A 6,592-nucleotide genomic window follows, 5' to 3' on the forward strand; every position below is an offset into this window, starting at 1 on the left:
CGGTCGGAAGTAGCCCTGTCCCCGCGGAGGCCGAGCGCGGGGATCCGCGTGGAGGATGCTCCGCGCCCGAAGCAGGGACCCGCGCAGGGGCCAGGACGCGCGGGCAGGGCCTGAGCTGGGGTCACCGGAAGGCGACGGGGGGGGGGGCGGTGCAGACCCGCGCAGGTGTCCCCACCCCCAGCAGAGCCCCGAGGGCCAAAGGTATCACGTTGTTAACAATGTGCTTTGATCTGCTGACCTCCTCCCTGACCCGGGGCGCTTGGGCCTTTAAAGGGTTTGGGATGGACGGGACCGCGGACCCACCGCTCCAACCCGAGGACCCCTCCCCACTTCCTCCTACCCACGCCACAGGTCTGCTGGGTGCCTTTCTCTGGGCCCCTCCTTGTCTTGTCGGCCTCGCCCTTTACCCTGGGTTGGTGTCTCAGCGAACCCGGTGTCTGGGGCCTGTCCCTCTGTCCCCCGCCCAGCCCTAGCTGCAGATCACCCCAAACGGGGCGCCCTGCTGGGGCTTGTTAAAGGTCAGGGGGTGCTGCAGGATTTAAATGCATAGATCCAGCAACATGCGGGCCTTCTATTTTTTTTCTGGAAAATTCCTCCAGATACAAAGTTTCTGCTCTATGCGCAGACCCTGGGCAGCACGGGGAGCACAGGCCTGGAGGCCTCAGCGCCCCGGCGGGTGCAGGCAGCCCCCACCCGACCCCAGCCTCCTCCTGAGCCGGGAGACCCCAGCGCGTTCCTGGCCACAGATACAAGCCCCCCCCCGTTACAGAAAGAAACGAGTGCCCCAAGAATTTAGGGGGTGCGGGGAAGCGCACTGGGGGTGACTCCTCTCAACGGAGAGATGGAACTCGTGGGGAGATGACAGTCTTGCTGGAGGATTTGCACTGATTTTATGTTATTGCAGGATCAGACTTGTCAGGAACAAAGCTGATGACACCCCCCTGGGGGGGGGCCTCTTCCCCGGCTGCCACCTGTAGGCTCCTCGGGCTCCCTGCAAGCTGACCCACAGTCCCAGGTGAGTCCTGATGGGGGGGGGGGTCTCATCTTAAGACCAAGGATGCTGCTCCCTGACTGTTTGCTCACGGTGGGCTCCCTTTCTAAGGCTCCACCTTGTCGGTTGGGTCGCATTTGCCCCAGGCTGAGTGAACGTGCTTCCCTACCCCCTCAGCCCACACCCCTCACCCCCACGCCCCTCACCCCCACACTCTCACACCTCCTCACCCCAATACCCTTCTCACCCCACACCCCCTCACCCCAACACCCCTCACTCCCTCACCTCATACCCCACACCCTCCTTACCCCTTCACCCCCTCACCCCACACCCTCCTCACCCCTTCACCCCCACACCCCACACCCTCCTCACCCCACACCCCCTCACCCCACATCCTCCTCCCCCCCACACCCTCCTCATCCCTTCACCCCCTCACCCCACACCCTCCTCACCCCTTCACCCCCTCACTCCACACCCCACACCCCACACACTCCTCACCCCCTCACCCCTCACCCCCCACCCCACACCCTGCTCACCCCCACACCCTCCTCACCCCCTCACCCCTCACCCCCTCAACCCCTTACCCTCTCACCCCCTCACCCCTCACTCCTCACCCCTTCACCCCCTCACCCCACACCCCACACCCCAGAGGAGGAGGAGAGGCGCCTGGACCACAGCCCCTCAGCAGCAGGCCGGTGAGAACCCGAGAGAAACACAAACAACCACCACAGACAGGCTCAGACGTCCTAGGCTCAGTGCGTGAACTTTTTAGTGCCTTCTGACTCGAAATTACGGCTGAATAGTCGCACTAATGTGCGGCTCCGCGCGGTAATGGCAGGAAGTCGTTGCTAATTGGTCTATTTAGCAGTTGCTGAGGTTGCAGAAGCTGTGGCTGCTGCAGGGAGGGAGGTGGGGGAGAGGGAGGGAGCGGGGCGGGGAGAGGGAGCCTGAGCCCGGGTCTGGGCCCCAGAGGGCACCTGGTGCCTGAGGTCAAGTTCACCTTCGACCCACTCCTGCCTCTTCTCGCAGGTGCACAGGGAGGGCCTAGGGAGCCGTCTCAGGCTTGGGGTGGCCTGGGGGTTCCTCTATGCAAGTCTTGGCTGCTTTGCCCTGGCCCTCATTCCCGCTGGGGTTGGTGGGGAACGGGGTCTGGGGGGCCGAAGGGGGCAGGGCTGTCAGGAGCCCCCTGCGTGCCCCCATGCGGAATACTTCACCCGAGAGAATTCTGAGACCCTGGCCAACCAGCACACACAGTGAGTAAGTGTGTGTGTGTATGTGGGGGGGGAGCTGCCGGGCCAAGCGGCTGGTCACCTGGTCGGTATGTGTCTGTGGACCTTCCTGGGGGCACCATGCAGGAGTTAGAATTCCTGTGACACACAGGCTGTGTCCCCAGCCCAGAGGGTGACCAGGCTCTGACTTCCAGCTCCACCGCCACCCGTCCTGTCCTGTCCATGCCCTTGGACCCTGCCGGGTCCTTCCTGTGGAACCTCAGGCAGAATCAGGCGGCGGAACCCACTTGGTCTGGGCCCCCCCTCCTGACCCCAGCCAGCAGGGTCCTTTCTCCCTTTTCCCTGCACACAGGCCCCTCTCCGGGTGGCAGGAGGAGGGTGGAAGTGACAAGGTGGGGGTGTCGAAGACCTGGAACCCTCCTGCCCCTTCTCCTAGGGGCCCAGTGCTTCGGGCAAGATCATTTGGCTAATGAACTCGTTAACAGGCCCCTGGTGACCGCCCTGCCTCCCCTCAGCCCATCTGGGAAATCCCACTGAAAGCCCGAGTCAGAAGCCTCACCACCGGCTGTCGCTGCAGGAGGCTCAGACCTGGTGACTTGGGCCCCTTACATTAAACTAATTACCCAGTGGAACAGGTGGCCCACTCCGGGCGGCCGTGTGCATCTGGGCCACAGAACTCCAGCCGCCAGGGGCGGACAGTGGCCCGCCCAGGGGAGGGAAGGTCAGGCCCGCCACCCAGAGAGCCTGGAGAGCGGAGAAGCCTTCTGGTTGGAGGGCTGTCCCTGGGTGCCCAGGAGAGTCCTGAATGATGCTCAGTGAGACCAGGGCTGCGGCCCCGGAGCAGGGGAGCAGACCACACCCCACCACCTGGGCCTTGCCTAAGCTCCTGGGAGGGGGTGCAGGGGCAGAACCTCGAACTTCTACCCTGCCGGCTCTGAAGTTGGAGCAAATGCCGACATTGGGTTTCATGCCAGGTCCACGAGAGAGGGAACTGGGGCACTCGGATGTCACAGAGAGACAGTCCGTGCATGTGTGTTTGTGTGCCCACGTGTGTGTGTGTGGGGGGGTGGATCCCAGCTGTCCCTGCCCACCCAGGCAGAGTCCCCCTGCTCGGGTCCTCGCCCGCCCCGATTTCAAGACTGGGGATGGCAAAGGGGGCAAGGAAGCTCCCGCTGCGATGCTAAAAAGAGCCGCAGCCCAGGCGCCCGGCCAAGCCTATTGCCAAACACACATATTACGCTGCGACATTCTGTAAATGAGATAATGATACATAAACCCAGATGATAGATGTGACATGCCTGGGATGTCTTCTCTAAATTAGCTGCTCACATCGACTGCTAATAATGGTGAGTTTATGAAAGCAATTTCGGTGCGGAATGCGAGAGGGTCTTCTTACTCTAATCAGACTGCCGCGGTTAATGGATGAGGGGGTCAGGCTGAGAATTATTGACACGCCCGTGCCCTTAACCTGTTTCCCAATAAAGCTGATTAGTTTTTGTCAATTCATCAGCTAACCACTCTTGCTGGGACTGCATCAAAGCCTTGTTGGCTCAGGGGAAATCAACAAGTCACAGATCAGCTCCATTAAGGGGCTGCGGGGCCAGGACGTCCTGGGGCCCAGGGGTGCCTGGGGGACCTCGCTCATCCCCCCTCCCGCGCCCAGGCGCCCAGAGCAGCTGACAGCCCCCCCCCCAACTGCTACAGAAATGGACATGGCAGAGTTCCTGGGTCTGAGGACATCCTTCCTCTTTCTCTGAGGACGAGGAGGGGGCCTTGCAGCCCAGACTTGCAGGAGGTGGTCCTGGGCCCTGGTGGTCTCGGTTTGCCCTGGGTCACCTTCAAGGTGACATGGACTCCAGCAGCAGCGGAGTTGATGTGGCAGGGGGCAGGGAGCAGGGGGTTTGAGTGAGGAGTCTGGGGGTCCACCAAGTGTCTGTCTGAGGCGGCACGTCCTCCTGTGTGTCCCCACGAGGCCACAGGAGGGAGAAGAATGCAGGGCCCCTGATTCCCTGGGGCAACTCAGGCCTGTGTGGTGACAACAGAACTGCACCTGCAGCAGGGTGACCTGACCTTGCTTAGTGACCTCAGCGAGTGTGGAGGAGAGGGCACAGGGCCACCTGGAATGCACCTGGGTTGAGGCTCCCGAGTTGCTGCCTCTACTTGCTACAGCAAGGTCTCTGACTCCTGTGGGCAGGCTGGTGGAGGGACCTGGGCTCCCCGCTCTGCGCAGGGGAGGAAAACGAGTTCTGTCCCTTTAAGTCCAGGGCCACCACCACCACCCGGTCCCATCCCCCCTCAATTTAATTTCATTAAAACAGAGCATGAATATTTCTATTAAACCTAAAATGAAATATGGAGCCATTTAGACTCTGCCTGCACCAATCACCCAGATTTATGACTTTTATTCATCACATCAAGAGCTTGGAAAAATGAATTTTCTTCACCCAGGAAGGAAATAAAACCTCAGGCTTGGTCATTTCCAGAAAGCTGTTAATTTGACCATGTGGTAATTACTTTCACAATTAACTAAAATACAAATCAAGTTGACAAATCGGGCTAGTTTATATATTAATTAGCCCACTTAAATTTATTCATTATGAAAAGACAATTTAAGGAGACCTGTGGTGTCTGTTTTATTGCAATAAATTATTGTTAGGAAATGGGTCTAATAAAATATCTTAATATTTAAGGATATTGTATATGCGGAGGGGGGGGAAGCTTTATTGACAATTTCATTTTCCAATTAGTGATTTTGTGGTAATATATCTGTGAACTCGTGACTCCTGGGGCGGGGAGGGGCCGGGTCTGCGCGGCGGGCAGGCAGGGCGTCGGTCCGCGGGACCCTCGGCCCAGGCGCGGGTCAGCGGGTGGAGGAGAAAACCCGCCCCAGGGCCCGGCCAGGACGCCTCCTCCGCCCGGGGCGAGGGGGCTGATTTAATAGCATGTCGATAGAATCATGCGATGCCTTTTAGCTTGTGATCTTTATAAATGTCCCTCTATTAAATTAGAAAATGATTCTGTTCTCGTTTAATTGTATTCTTTCGTTTCTTATTTCCAATTAATTAGTTCTATCGACGTTGCCATATTTTAAGGGAGTCGAGTCCGTTTCCAGTTAGAATATATGGGTCATACCCGACAGAACTATATAATGTGGGTTCTGACGGCTCGTTCCCATCGGTCTTCGGCATCGGGGGACGCGGCTCCGCCGGGCCGCGCTGGCCGGGCGAGCCCCGCGGAGGGCTGTCCGCGTCCCTTCCGCTGCCCGGCCTGTGTTTAGACACATTCTTGCCCTTTAAAATCTGGGCCCCGCAGGGCGAGGAGACCCCGCTGAGGACTCCAGCCCCGGGCTGCCCGCAGAGACCAGGGGCGCGACCCCCATCCCAGCTCCGCCTTCCTGGCCCCCTTCAGGGGGGCGCAGGGGCGCAGGGCGCTGACGAGGCCAGGGCGCGGGGAGGGCCGTCCGCACCGTCTGACCCCTCCGCCTGCCTCCCTCCTCGCGAAGTCGCGTCTCAGTGTCCCGGAGGGGGGTTCCGCGCCCCTCCCCGAAGTGGCCTGTGTTTGGGGCGCCCTGGGGAGGAGCCTCCCTTGAGGACGTGGGCCCGAGAGTGCAGCTTAACTGGGCTGGACCCCTTCCCTCAACGAACTGACAAATTAACTAATTCCTCCCAGGAAGATTTATAGGGCGGCTGCTTTGTGCCGGCGCCCCACCCCCACCCCTGTGCAGGAGCCGCCCCCAGCCTGTGCCCCCTCTCACCCCGCCCCCAGCCGGCTCTGGTCCTGCCCCCGTCCCACCCCCATTCCCCCACCCCCTGCACTCCACAGAGCAACAGGTGGAGACAACAGACCCACCCAGGGGAGGGAAGAGGGGTGTGGGGCAGGGGGGTGGGGTGAGGGCGGGGGTGGGTCCACCCCGTCCCAGCTCCACGGGCCTGTGGGAATGGTGCTTATTTGCCCCCTGACTTGGCCCCCCTGGGAGATGGGGGGTGGTCAGAGCCTGACGGTGACTCACGTCTGACGCTTCCTGCGTTTGGAGGGGTGAGCAGAGACCCGCCTTGCGCCCCGCCGCGCCCCTCGGAAGACCCACCTGGCGCTCACACTCCCCAGGGGCTGCTTCTCTAAGAAGAAGCCGGCGGCCCCTTTCTTCTCTGCCGGAATCCCCAGCCCCCCTCTAAGGGATCGGAGTGATGAACCATTCCGTGTGTTTCCGAGGCACTGACCCTTCTCTCCCCACAGCTCCCGGGAGTGCGAAGATCTCCCCCAGATAGTCCCCTCCCCCAGGACAGCTCTGCCCAGGCCTGTGTCCTCTCCGTGGGGACAGGTGACGGACTGTGAGGCCCCGCCGCTCCACCTTCCACAGACACCCGTCGTCCCG

Source organism: Molossus molossus, unplaced genomic scaffold (assembly GCF_014108415.1).
Source record: "Molossus molossus isolate mMolMol1 unplaced genomic scaffold, mMolMol1.p scaffold_m16_p_7, whole genome shotgun sequence".
Classification (NCBI taxonomy): Eukaryota; Metazoa; Chordata; class Mammalia; order Chiroptera; family Molossidae; genus Molossus; species Molossus molossus.